Below are 15257 nucleotides of genomic sequence, written 5' to 3'. Positions count from 1 at the left end.
CAGGCCACCCACCAATAGTACATCTGAACTTCTCCCATCCAGTCCATGACTGACTTCAGGGACCTGTTCAGAACTTCTTCTATCTCACCGTAACTTTGAAGAAAATAAAGAAAGAAAAACTGGAGTTGGGTACCATTTGCATATTTATGATGCGTCATCCAATATCCTTGAATGATATCTCCCTGCAAATAGATTTGTAGATGATAAAAAGCATGAGGGGCAGAACAGAATCCTGCAGAGCAAGTGAAAAGGTGCAGAGCGAAAGTCCCCCAGCACCATCTTCTGGAACTGACTTGCCAGACAGGAATGAGAACTCTGCAGTATGGTGCCCCCACATTCAGTGTTCCCTCCAACAGGGATTCCCAGATGACTACAACTCCCATAATTCCCAAGCAAAAGCTGTTGCAGCAGGGGATTCTGGGACGTGTAGTCAACAACATCTGGGAATCCCTGTTAGGGGAAACACTGCCCAGTTCCCCTTTTTAACAGACAATCCGAAAAGAGACGGTCAACCATATCAAAACATGCCTCCAAGTTCTGGAGAATCATCAAGGTGATTTCCCCATCCTTCTGGAATGAGTCATCCATCAGCATGGCAAAAGCGGCTTCCATTCAAACTCAGAGGAACAGTAAAGCGTAGGAAGATTCAGAGGCATAGGGAGGTTGGTTGGAGGTTGGTGGTGGCCATCATGGGACATGTCACAGCCACCACCTGCCTTTGAAGTGCTTCTGCCTGCCCACATCTGCCACACCCCTTGTCCCAGTGCCAGAGCCATGCAAATGCAGAGGGCTTGGCTGAAATCAGAGCACAGAGAGACAGGGCCCTAAGACTTTCCCAACTTACCAGATGGCACTTTGTTCACTGGCTGGGTGCTGGTGAGGGAGGGAAAGGAAGTACCCATCTGGAAAACAATGTGCTGGCTGGCCAACTGGGAAAGGGCATGGTCGCAAGCATCCATCTCTACCCACAGGTCAGTCCTTTGATCACCAGCAGGGTGTATCTTTTCTATCACTCACTCCAAGAGAGGAGAAGATAGAAGCACCCAGCTGACGAACAAACTGCCGGCGAGCAGGAAGAGGGTGAGCATACATGCAGATTGTCTAGGTGTTGTCTATCCAACCTGGACTTCTGGGAGTCCAGCACCATTTGTACGCCCCTCATCGTGGCTACACCACTGGGGAGATTGCATAGGCAAGCACATCATTTCTGCAAGGTTCTTCCAGCACCCAATCCAACTAGGGTCTTCAGAGGTAGAACTGAGCCTGGAAACAAACAGGAATTTTGATGGTTGCTCTTACGTTTTGGTGAAGGAGTGTCTGAACTTTCTCCTGAAAACAAGGGGGGAAATCCCCATTGCTTCCTTTCCTTATCAGGTCAGTTATGGTGCGGTTTCTCATGCTGTTATGGATAAATTTCCACTTCCTTTTTGTTACCGGATGATCCCTAAGGAAAACCATCAGTACCTGGGCATTGCCAGACTGCTCCAGCATTTCAGATGGACGTGGGTTGGCCTCCTTTTTCCCAACAATGATGACGGGGAAAGCTTTGTGCGGGCCTTGACACCTGTGCTCACCCAGAGTGGTGTTTGTGTTGCCTTCTCCCAGAGCATCACCGGAGAGTCTATCTTCTTTTTTAAGATGCTTATGGAGCTGCACGAAATACTTCCACTTCTTATGCAAAGAGAAGTTGGGGTATTTGTTCACTATGGAAAGATCAACTCAATGATGGATCGAAGATACCTAAATCAACAACTTGATGAGCAGATGAAACCCAGGCAGGGGAAGGTTTGGATCATCTTAGGTGTGCAGGACAGAACCTTGGCTTCAAATATTTTAAAAATGTCTCACATTCATGGCTCTTTGTCCCTCCTAAGCCAGGCCAAGAAAAGGCAAAGCTATGCCACTTTGGGCACATTTCTCAGTGCCATTGAGAAGTTTGGGCAGGAGGCATTTCTTTGTTCAGATGCAAAGCAGAAATTGTCTGTGAGAAGCCAGATAAGATGCAGATCGAAGGAGAAACTGGAGAACCTGCCCCAAAATGTCTTCAAGAAGATCCTGTCTGGTGAGGGCTACAGCATTTACATATCTGTCCAGGCCATGATGCATGCCATAAGTGCTGTATATGCCTCCAAATCCAAGAGGGAGATGATGGTAGCTGGAGACGTGTCAGACCGTCGAAGGATACAGCCATGGCAGGTATTACATTTCTCTCCTAGGTATCTCCCCTGACCATGGGCTCCTCCAGACAGTGGCATATTCCAACAGCCACGGGGGCAGGGGGGTGGAACCTGAGGAATCCACCATACTAGCAAGAAAGAGATTGTGCTATATTCTTATTGCCATCTGCTTGGCATGTTGCAGCAATCTGTGAAACAGCCATCATTTTTCATGTTCTATTTATTCTAAAGAAAGTTGTATTTCATGGCTCTTTCATGGATTGTAAGAGATCAGTGGCCATCGTGAGAATGCTACAATCAAATTAGGATGAAGAGGAAATGCTCATCTGCGGGCTGGGTACAGAGGTGGGAGGTGTGGGGAGTACTTTCCCTCCACCCTCACTCTGGAGCTGGGTACAAGTTCTGAGCTTGTTGAGGTTTCTCCTCCCCTAGCAATCGTCCTGAGAACACCCCTTCTGTCTGTCTGCTTAGTGTGGATTCCCTGCTTTTCCCCTGTGGTAATCCAAGCTGATGTTGCAATACTTCAGCATCTGGAATATATCGGCACCCCCATTATAATTTGTTATTCCTGATCTCTAAATCCTCTTTTGTTCCAGGTTCACCCTTTTCTGAGAAATGTCCGGGTGCACAATTATTCCACAGATGGAGTGTATTTGGATAAGAATGGGGACCTCGTGGATGACCTTGACCTTGTGAACTGGGTTGTCTTTCCAAATGGCTCCTATGATGCAGTGCAAGTGGGAAGTATCAAGCAACAAGAATCCGCAGACATCAAAGTCAGCATTGACCAGGAATCCATCGTGTGGCCCAGGTGGTTTAACCAGGTGCATCAATCCTCTTCAATCCTCTTCTTCCATTTCACATATATTCAACTTAAATAACATTGGTAAGGTACTATAAAAGATTCAATAAGGATATAATTTCTAGCTGATTAGAGCATGAACTAAAAAGATGGGGAATGCTCATGGGACAATTGCGTTGAACTAGAAAAGCAAGATCAGTTATTGATGAGGGTCATGCATGGCTGCACCTAAATCCAGACCCTAGTAGGGTATCCTCTAGCTTAGGTGGTCAGCAACTTGACCAACTACCAACTGGAGAACTGCCTAGTTGAACTGCACATTCAAGAACCTGAAACCTGAAGAAGATGACAGCTCAGAGCTCAGTGGAGAACACAGGAACCTGTCTTCTATGCAGTCAGACCATTGGCCCAATGCCCTACTATTCAGCACAAGCCTCACACATGACCACTAACCCCCATCCCCTTCCTTGCTTCCTACGATCACACGATCACAAGACAGGCGTGTGAACCTGGGTAAGGTGCTTGCCCTTCCCAACCAGTGATTGTGTGAACTAGTCTCCTGTCTCCTGTCCTGATTTTAAAAAATGAACTGCTTGATCCATATATTCTCCTTCTTTTTCTCCCCTAGTTGTGACCCGAACAGCAAAAGCAAATACCAAAGCATACCCTCCAGGCAGTGGTCTATCAAAAGCCCTAGCTTCCAAAATGGAATAGGTCCAACCAGGCTTGGGACTAGAGTTCCATTTTGCTCCTTCCCAACCCTGTGACGCATTTCCACCATAGGAACATAGGAAGCTGCCTTTTACCAAGTCAGACCCTGGGTCCATCTAGCTCAGTATTGTCAACACTGACTGGCAGCAGCTCTCCAAGGTTTCAGGCAGGAGTCTTGTCCAACCCAAGCACAGAGGGCCAAACCAGGCCTCCACCAGCCAGCGCTGATGGGGGAGAGTCACTCCATGGCAGCACATAAGGTGACCTCCTGCTTACCTGCCCCACCTGCCCTTTTCAACCCCATAGAGTCCCCGCCACTTGGCTTGTAAAGGGGAATCCTTACTGGATTCCCCTTTGCAAGCTGGCAGAACCAGGCTGAAGCAGCCCGAAGCAGGTTGATCTGGTTCCAGTGTGGTACTGTCCGAACCACCGGCCAGTTCTAACAAAGTGGCTCATGGACCGGTGGTTTGTTTCAGTTCAGTTTGAGTTGAGTTCGAACTTGAACAGAAGCACATGGAGCAGTTCCATGTACACCACAACCTGGGACCTTCTACAGGGAAAACATGCTATGATTTATCCCAAGGAATCATATGACCCAGCCAGGCAATGTCATTCTTTCTGAGAAGGACTTAGACAGCACATAGGAATTTCCTTCAGATTGAATGGTTTATCTGCCTATTGTGACAGGCAGTGAATCCTCAAGTGGTTGGAGGCAGGAGTCTTTCCCAGTTCTGCTGCCTAAGACTGTTTAACTGGAGACGGCAAGGGTTGAATCTTGGACCTTCTGCATGCAAAACAGGAGGGCTCTGCCACTGAGCCATAGTCCCACCACCAACAAAAAATTATCCACAACTTTGGCATGATGCCCCTTCTCTTCCTTCTTAGACTCTGCCGCGTTCCAGGTGCACAGAAAGCTGCGCCCTGGATACACCAAGGTGATTCAGGAAGGAAAGCCAGTTTGCTGCTATGGATGTGCTCCCTGCACAGAAGGGACAATCTCCATTCTGGAAGGTAGGTTGCCTCAGAGAGGAGGACAACCCTTTGGGGAACAGGACAGCGATGCACTCAGATCTTATCTGAGAGGTTGGCTTAGACATTTTACAAATTGGTCTCCTTCCTTTCTTACTATGTCTCATTGGATGCTTGGACTGAAGACAGAACATCAAAGAGTTCTTCAGTGGTCCCCCATCCAGATTTTGACCACACACCCAACTGCTTAGTGGCTGCATCAAGGTGGCTGCATCATGTACCACCAGACCATGCCTTGTAATTTGGTTTATGAAGTGAGTTGAAAGAAATGAGCTTGGTCGATGGTTGAGGGGAAGAGGAGAAGTGATTCGTGGCGTGGGAGAGTTCAGCCTCACTCCAACCCATTGCACTTTCATTCTGCAATTGCACCCAACCTCTGATTTAAGAATGCCATCCAGAATATGCCCCAGAATCTCCTACCAGATGCTGTGTAAGACTCTAGTGCATCGCTTCTCGGCCTTTTGGCTAAGATCAAGCATAAATGTTTTCTGTGTTAATCAATCTGTTCTGATCAGTAAGAATCTAGTGCAGGCCTGCACAACAACTTGGGCCCTCCAACTGCTGTTGGACTGTTGTGTACATATTTTATGTTTGTGCTACAGACACGTGTATATATATCAGCTCAAATTGGGAGTTTTCCAAATTTCCTTTTTTGCTAGACAGATACTTATGTGTTCTGATTAAACTGAAACAGAAAAGAAGATAAAGAACTGATTTTTCTACCTCTTTCCGATTTAGAAAGAATTTTGTTAAACTGTTATTATTATTATTATTTCTTGTTTACACAGTCAGACAGGTGTTATTGACTGGTTTGTTTTATCCAGACATCGAGTCCTTCCCAAGGACCTGGGATGGCTGAATTTTAGCATCCATACTGCTGGTTATTATAGATATCGTCACAAAATATAGGCTGTTCCCAGTAAAGTTGCTTTTTGTAATTGGCTGATGGTGATTTCTGTGGCCCCTATGGTGCTGAGGTGCTCTTCAAAGTCTTTTGGGACTGCACCCAGGGCGCCAATTACCACTGGGATTATTTTGGTCTTTTTCTGCTACAGCCTTTCAATTCAATTTGTAGATCTTTGTATAATTATTATTATTTTCTTGTTTACACAGTCAGACAGGTGTTATTGACTGGTTTGTTTTATCCATACATCGAGTCCTTCCCAAGGACCTGGGATGCCAGATTTTATTGTCAATGGTTATAGATATCGTCGCAGAATATAGGCTGCTCCCAGTAAAGCTGCTTTTTGTAATTGGCTGATGGTGATTTCTGTGGCCCCTATGGTGTTGAGGTGCTCTTCAAGGTCTTTTGGAACTGCACCCAGGGCGCCAATTACCACTGGGATTATTTTGGTCTTCTTCTGCCACAGCCTTTCAATTTCAATTTGTAGATCTTTGTATTTGGTGATTTTTTTCTATTTCTTTTTCTTCTATTCTGCTATCCCCTGGTATTGCTATGTCGATTATTTTGACTTGTTTTTCTTTCTTCTCGACTACAGTGATATCTGGTGTATTGTGTGGCAGATGTTTGTCTGTTTGTAGTCGGAAGTCCCATAGTATTTTTACATATTCATTTTCTTCAACTTTTTCAATTTGATGGTCCCACCAATTCTTGGCTACAGGTAGCTTGTATTTTTTGCAGATGTTCCAGTGTATCATCCCTGCTACCTTGTCATGCCTTTGTTTGTAGTCAGTCTGTGCGATCTTCTTACAACAGCTGATCAGGTGGTCCACTCTTTCATCTGCTTCTTTACAAAGGCGGCACTTGCTGTTTGTTGTGGATTTTTCTACTTTTGCTCTTATTGCATTTGTTCTTAGTGCCTGTTCTTGTGTAGCCAGTATTAAACCCTCTGTTTCTTTCTTCAAGTTGCCATTCTTAAGCCATTGCCAGGTCTTGGTGATGTCTGATTTTCCACTTATATTGTGTAAATATTGACCATGCAGGGGCTTATTTCTCCATTTTTCTGCTCGGTTCTTGACTTGTTCTTTCTTGTAGGCCTGCTTTGTTTCATTGGTGTTGAATAGTTTCGCGTTCTTGACCATTTGAAGTGCATCTTCTTCACTGTCCCTTATATATTCTTCAAGGCCTCTTTTCTCCTCCTCTACTGTTTGATGGAATTGCAGCATTCCTCTTCCACCTGAGCTGCGTGGGAGGTATAGCCTATCTACATCACTGCAGGGGTGCAGAGCATGATTGATGGTCATGATTTTCCTGGTCTTACGATCTAGCGTCTCTAGCTCTGCCTGGGTCCAGTCTATTATTCCTGCAGTGTATCTAATAACAGGTATAGCCCAGGTGTTTATGGCTTATATGATGTTCCCGCCATTGAGTTTGGACTTGAGGATTTTTCTAACTCTCCTGATGTATTCACTTCCAATTTTTCTTTTAACTTCAGTGTATGCGATGTTATCTGCCTGGAGAATGCCCAAGTATTTGTAAGGTTCTTTCTCTTCCAGTTTCTTGATTTTGCTTCCATTGGGCAGTTCTATTCCTTCTGTTTTTGTTATTTTCCCTCTGTTCATTATTAATGCAGCACACTTGTCTAGTACAAACTCCATTGCTATATCGCTACTGAATATACGGACAGTGTTTAGCAGTGATTCGATTTCTGACTGGGACTTTCCATACAACTTCAGATCGTCCATGTACAGCAGATGGTTGATTTGACTGGATGTTTTAGATGTTTGGTATCCGAGGCCTGTTTTGTTTAGTATTTGTGAAAGTGGGGTCATGGCGATTACAAACAATAGAGGGGATAGTGAGTCCCCTTGGAAAATGCCTCTTCTAATGCTAACCTGTCCAAGTGCCTTGCCATTGATTGTTAACTGTGTACTCCACATGCTCATTGCTTTTTTTATAAATATCTGAATGTTTTTGCTGACACCAGTTGTTTCTAAACATTTTAGTATCCATGTGTGAGGCAATGAATCAAAGGCTTTCTTGTAGTCAATCCATGCAACACTTAGATTGGTTTTTCTTCTCTTGCAGTTTTCTAAAATCATTTTGTCAATCAGCAGCTGGTCTTTTGTGCCTCTGGTGTTCGGGCAATTTCCTTTCTGTTCAACTGGAAGCTGTTTGTTAGTTAATAAGTGTTGCATCACTTCATATGCTATTATTCCAGTTAATAATTTGAACATGGTTGGCAGGCAGGTTATCAGTCTATAATTACTTGGAACTGCACCTTTTGCTGGGTCTTTCATAATGAGATGAGTTTTCCCAGTTGTTAGCCATTGTTCAATATCACCGCCTTTCATAATGTGATTGAACTGTTTTGATAGTTGTTTATGAAGGCTTGTTAGGTGTTTAAGCCAGAAGCCATGCAGTTCATCGTCGCCTGGCGCAGTCCAATTTTTAATTTTCTTTGCTCTTTCACTTATTAATTCTGGTGTTATTATTAGATCTTGCATTTGTTGGTTACATTTTTTGACCTCTTTCATCCAGCCTGCTTTTTTATTATAATCTATTGGATTGTCCCATAATTTCCCCCAGAATTGCACTGTTTCTTCTTTATTTGGTGTTTCTACGTTTCTTGCAGTTTCTCCTTCTATGCTTTGGTAGAAACGTCTCTGATTCGACTGGAATTGGAGATTCTGCCTGTGTTGTGTAATTCTGGCTTCATATCTGCTAATCTTCTTTGACACTGCTGTTATTTGCTGCTTTATTATTTCCAGGACTTCTCTAATTTTCCTTGAATCTAGGTGGTATTTTTGGATCAGATACTGTTTGGTGTTTTCATTCTTCAGCTTCTTGTCTTTCATATCTTTCAATTTACTAGCATCTGATCTAAGCCTGGAGATTTTATTTTCTAATCTAATCTTCCATTTAGGTGATATCCTGCTTTCTTTTTTGACAGGTCCACTGATCTTATATCCGAGCTCTTGTGTTGTTATTGTTGCTGCACTGTACATTAGTTGGTTTGTTTCTTGCAAATTATTGGTTGTTATTTCTGCAAGTGCAGCATTGACATCTTTTAATGCCTGAGCAAGTTGTTTTTTGGCAACTGTTTTTAGAGCAGGAAGTCGAACCCTGGTGGTTGTTTGGTTCATGTGCTCAGTTATTTTTTGCTTTAGTTCTTGTTGCTTTTCTGTTAAACGGCATTTGGGTTTTTGAGGTGAAGGCAAAGGGGAGGTTGCCTGGTTTTGATTTTGAAACAGTTCAGCAACGGTGGTATCCTCTATTTCCAACAGCTCCTCCATCTGCACCTGAGCAACTGCTTCAGTTGGTGGTAATTCTTCTTCCATATCTTGAGCCTGTGTTGCTCTTTGCAGTTCTTCCAGCTCAACTCCTGTGAATACTTTATTTCTTATTATGAATCTTCTCGGGTCTGCTAGCCTTTGTTCTGTTATTTCTGTATCTGGATGCTTCTCTTTCCAAATTTGGTACATTCTTTTAAAATAACCTCTTCTATTTGGAGTAGACTTGTAATAGCAGATCATTATTTCCTTGTTGGCATTTTTTGTATATTTTTTCCGGTTAAGCGACGTTTCTTCCAGTAGCTTTGCTGTCTCCAGCCCTGGTTGCTCAACTGAAGATCCTGAGTCCTGTTGCCCACTTGCCACAAGATGTCCAGGGACTATAGCACCTGGCGCGGTCCTTGTTGACCCGGGCGACGACCGATCCGGTATAGATTTATTAAAGTTACATCTCACCATATTGTTGATGGGAGAGGCACTCTTTGTCTGGCTCCTCTGGTGAGACCTGTACAGTATGGTTGGAACTCTGGCATAGCTCTCACCTTCATCAGAGCACACAAGGCCCACAACCACGTCAAGGTAGTGCCTCACTGGGCGTTATTATTATTTTCCATGTCTCTGACATCTTGGTATCAGTCTATGTGGCATATTGACATATCTGAAAAATAATAATAATAATAATTATTATTATTATTATTATTATTATTACTACTACTACTACTACATTTATATCCCGCTCTTCCTCCAAGGAGCCCAGAGCAGTGTACTACATACTTGAGTTTCTCTTTCACAACAACCCTGTGAAGTAGGTTAGGCTGAGAGAGAAGTGACTGGCCCAGAGTCACCCAGCTAGTATCATGGCTGAATGGGGATTTGAACTCGGGTCTCCCCGGTCCTAGTCCAGCACACTTTGACCCCTTCTAGATTATACCACATTAATAAGAGTCTGTCCCCGCTATGCTGAAACAGCTGTGGAAATAGGGGAACATACTTCAATTTATGGTGGTCTTGACCCAGTATCTTTTGCTTTTGGACAGAGATATTTTTAGAAATGGGTAAAATTACACAACAGAGGTTAGATATGAGACCAGAGTTGGCTCTATTAAAAGTATTTTCGGGAGCTAATTTGGCATTATTGTCGAAGGATCTTATAGTTTTCATATTAACTGCAGCTAGATTATCCATTGCACAGTACTGGAAGCATAAAACCATGTCTCTGACATCTTGGTATCAGTCTATGTGGCATATTGACATATCTGAAAAATTGACCCATATTATTCGTCTTGGAGAGGGTCAAGCTAATTCTATTGATTTTTTCATGATATGGTCAGAATTTATTTTGATAAATATTAAAGTTTAATGGGGGGTGCAGGGAGCAGCAACAGCGGGACATTTTACGAATCCTTAAAGGTATATTCTGCTTCCTCACTGCTCTCCTACCCCAGCTGCCACGGGGAGCTTCCGTGACTATTCACTGCAGGGCACAGTGACATCTGCACCCCCAGGATTTGGTGCCCTAGACGACCACCTAGGTGGTAGTTGGGGTTGTGCTATCGCCCTCCGGATCAAAATGCTGACAATGACTGGGAGCTGCAGGAGGAAATCAGGGAGGTGTCAAGGAAAGGCAGGGCAGTAAAAATGGGTGACCAATTACCCACACATAGACTGGGCCAATTCACAGGTAATGACAAAGAGATCAAATTTATAGATACGCTGAATGACTGTGCACTGGAACAGTTGGTCTTGGAACCAACCAGGGAGAAGGCAACCTTGGACATAATCCTGAGTGGCACCCAGGACCTGGTGCGTGATGTCAGTGTCATCGACCCTTTAAGGAACAGTGACTAACCATAGTGTGATCAAATTAAGCATACATGTGGGGAGAGAATCACCAAGGAATTCTAACACAGACACTTTGAATTTCAGAAGAGGAAACTTCTCCTCAAAATGAGGAGTATGGTGAAAAGAAAGTTGAAAGGGAAAATCAGGATTGTCTTTGCTCCAAAATGCATGGGGTTACTCAAAACCACAATACTAGAAGCCCAATAAGATTGTATACCCCCCAAAAGGAAAGGTACCACTAAGTCCAGGAGGATGCCAGCATGGCTCACAGATAAAGTCAAGGAAGCCGTCAAAAGGAAGAAGATTTCCTTCTGGAATTGGAAGGAAAATGAAGAGAACAGAAAGGAACACAAACTCTGGTGAAAGAAATGCAAGGTGACAATAAGGGAGGCAAAAAGAGAGTTTGTGGAACATTTAGCAAAAAACATCAAAGGGAATAACAAAAATTTCTTTAAATACATCAGAAGAAGGAAACCTGCCTGGGAGGCGATTGGACTGTTAGACAATGAGGGAGTGAAAGGGATTATTGAGGAGGATATGGAGGTTTCAGAGAAGCTAAATGAGTTTTTTGCATCTGTCTTCACGGCAGAGGATACTGAGCATATAACATTCCTGAACCAGGCTTTTTAAGGATGGAGGCTAAAGAACTGAGTCGGATAGAAGTGACAAGAGCTGATGTTCTGGAAAAACTGAAAACTAGCAGATCGTCAGGGTCGGATGGCATCCATCCAAGAGTCCCTAAAGAACTCAAATGTGAAATTGCCAACCTCCTTGCTAAAATATATAACTTCTCTCTACAATCAGGCTCTGTACCGGAGGACTGGAAAGTTGCCAATGTAACACCAATTTTCAAAAGGATCCAGGGGTGATCCGAGAAATTATTAGCTTAATGTCTCTTCCAGGCAAATTGATGGAAAGCATTCTGGCAATTTTAAAGAAACTACTGAAAACTCATCTCTTTAACCAAGCTTTCTCGGCTTTTAAAAACTTTTTTAAAAATTGTTTTGGCTATTTTGGTTACAGTCCCCCAGAAGGAGCAGGTGCGCAGCTTGGGAGTACTCCTGGACCCAGGCTTCAACCTGGTTTCTCAGGTGAAGGCCATGGCCAGGAGTGCTTTCTATCAGCTTCAGCTGATTCGACAGCTGCGCCCATTCCTCGAAGAGGATGACCTCAAAACAGTGGTGCACCAGCTGGTAACCTCCCGGCTTGACTATTGCAATGCGCTCTACGTGGGGCTGCCTTTGTACGTAGTCCAGAAACTTCAGTTAGTTCAGAATGCGGCAGCCAGATTGGTCTCTGGGGCAACCCGGAGAGACCATATGATGCCTGTTTTAAAACAGTTACACTGGCTGCCAATATGTTTCCGGGCAAAATACAAAGTGCTCATTATTACCTTTAAAGCCCTGAACGGCTTGGGTCTGAGTTATCTAAGAGAGCGCCTTCTTTTACATGATCCCTACCGCACGTTAAGGTCATTTGGGGAGGTCCGTCTCCAGTTGTCACCGGTTCGTTGGGTGGCGACTCAGAGGCGGGCCTTCTCTGTAGCTGCTCCTGGACTGTGGAATGCACTCCCGGCGGAAATTTGTAATCTTGATTCTTTGTTGTCCTTCAAGAGAGCCCTTAAAACCTATCTGTTTGGCCTGGCCTTTCAGGGTTTTTAATCAGTTTTAATTGTTTTAATGTTAACCTGGTTTTCAGGGTTTTAATTGTTTGATAGTTTAATTGGTTTTTAAGATGTTTTAAACTGGTATTTATATTTGTTTCTTTGTTTTAATTGTTTTTAATGATTTCTGTTTTAATTGTAAACCGCCCTGAGCCATTTTGGAAGGGCGGTATAAAAATCGAATAAATAAATAAATAATATTTAATTGGTGTTTTATGACGTTTTAATTGTTAATTATTATTTTATGCAGTTCATAATTTTTGTTTTAATTGATTGATTTTAATGGTGTTTTAATGTAAACCGCCCTGAGCCTTTTGGAAGGGCAGTATAAAAAATTTAATAATAAATAATAATAAATAAAATAAATTCTCAAAGATAAAATTTGAAAGGACATAGAAGAACTGGCCCTGCTGGTGGAGAACAATCATAGCTTCTGGAAAAGGTAAATCTTGCCTTACCAACCTTTTGGACTTCTTTGAGAGAGTCAACAAGTGTGTGGATCAAGGTGATCCAGTTGACATAGTATACCTGGACTTCCAAAAAGCTTTCGACAAAGTTCCTCGTCAAAGACTCTTGAGAAAATTTAGCAGTTATGGGATAAGGGGACAAGTACATGTGTGGATTGCTAACTGGTTGAAGGACAGGAAACAGAGGGTAGGTATAAATGGAGAGTTTTCACAACGGAGGGAAGTAAGAAGTGGGGAACCCCAGGGATCTGTACTCTCTATTTAATTTATTCATCAATGAACTAGAAGCAGGGGTAAGCAGTGAGGTGGACAAATTTGTAGATGATACCAAATTCTTTCAGGTAGTGAAATCCAAAACAGATTGTGAGGAGCTCCAAAGGGATCTCTCCAAACTGAGTGAGTGGGTGACAAAATGGCAAATGCGGTTCAATGTTGGCAAGTGTAAAGTGATGCACACTGGGACGAAAAACCCCAAATTCAAGTATACGCTGATGGGATCTGAGGTGTCAGTGACTGCAGGAGAGGGATTTTGGGGTCATGGTGGACAGCTCATTGAAAGTGTTGACTCAATGTGCGGTAGCTGTTAAAAAGGCCAATTCCATGCTAGGGATCATTAGGAAGGGGATTGAAAATAAAACTGCTAATATTATAATGCCCTTATACAAAATGATGGTGCGGCCACACCTGGAGTCCTGCGTACAATTCTGGTCACCACATCTAAAAAAGGACATTGTTGAACTGGAAAAGGTGCAGAAGAGGGCAACCAAGATGATCAGGGGCCTAGAGCACCTTCCTTATGAGGCAAGCCTACGACACCTGGGGCTTTTTAGTTTAGAAAAAAGACGACTGCGGGGAGACATGATAAGAGGTCTACAAAATCATGCATGGTGTGGAGAAAGTGGAGAGAGAGAAATTCTTCTCCCTCTCCCATAACACTAGAACCCGGGGTCATCCCATGAATTTGATTGCCAGGAAATTTAGGACCAACAAACGGAAGTACTTTTCACACAATGCATAATCAACTTGTGGAATTCTCTGCCACGAGATGTGGTGACAGCCAACAACCTGGATGGCTTTAAGAGGGGCTTGGATAACTTCGTGGAGGAGAGGTCTACTACTTCATGGAGGAGAGGTCTACTAGTCAGAGGGCCACCTCCAGCCTCAAAGGCAGGATGCCTCTGAGTACCAGTTGCAGGGGAGTAACAGCAGGAGAGAGGGCAAGCCCTTAACTCCTGCCTGTGGCCTCCAGCGGCATCTGTTGGGCCACTGTGCGAAACAGGATGCTGGACTAGACTAGAGGGGCCTTGGGCCTGATCCAGCCGGGCTGTTCTTATGTTCTAGATCTGCCTGCTGCACGGGTTGGCCCTGATCACCCATCTTAACTGCCAGCTGCAATATGAGGATATACTTTAACTGGACTACACCACAGGGCTGTCATCAGATATCCTCTCTCAGACAGTGTCCAGCAACCCCAAATGATGTGGGGATTGTGTCTCTCCACAGCATCAAACTCCTGATGCACAAACAACAGCAGGAGTAAAGAATAATACTGGACAGTTTAACTCTCTGTTAAACTGGCTGGGGGAGTGGCAGAAAAAATTGGGTGCAAGTTGCTATTAGCCCTCTTGGCCACTGGACCAGTTAAATCATAGCCAAGAACAGGAATCATTCATTTAGCAAGGCTGCCCAAAAGATGCCAACAATGACATTACATTGATACTGAATTATTCCTAGATACCATAGTCATGCAAACCTAAACATATGTCAATAATTATTATAGGTTTTCTTGGGTTTTTTTTTTAAATCCCAGGAATATGCCCTCCTCAGCTATTTCAACATCAAGTGGAAAATGAACCCAAGAAAATGAACCCAGAGACGAATGTTTGGGTGGTATAGACGTTTGATTGATAAATAGATAGATAGATAGATAAATAAACGTGAAAAGAAGGGGGCTGTCGAAGGAAAGTGTCAGTTTGGAAATGTGGTGGTGGGCATGGTGGACAGCACTGGGGTGGGGCTGGCTCCTCCGTGTGTTGTGGGTATGGTCCTGGAATACAAAGAAGCAGATTCAGGCTAGACACGAGGAGGGTTTTTCCTAACTGCTGGAGGTTTTCAAACAACCTGGGCAGCCATCTTGCTACACTGAGACTAGAAGACCGCCCAGGTCCCTCCCCACTCTAGAATTCTATTTTCTCTTCTGCTGCATTCCACAGCCTTTTTCCCCACATCTTTTTTACAAACAGTTTTCCCTTCCTCTCCACCATATATATATCCTGGTCAATTGAGGACAGCACTTCATGCATCTGATCAAGTGGCCTGTAATCTACAAAAGCTGCTGCTTGGGCCAAAAGGGGCACACAAGGACTTTGGGA

Source organism: Hemicordylus capensis, chromosome 2, assembly GCF_027244095.1.
Source record: "Hemicordylus capensis ecotype Gifberg chromosome 2, rHemCap1.1.pri, whole genome shotgun sequence".
Lineage (NCBI taxonomy): Eukaryota > Metazoa > Chordata > Lepidosauria > Squamata > Cordylidae > Hemicordylus > Hemicordylus capensis.
Note: the sequence above shows the minus strand (reverse complement) of the source record.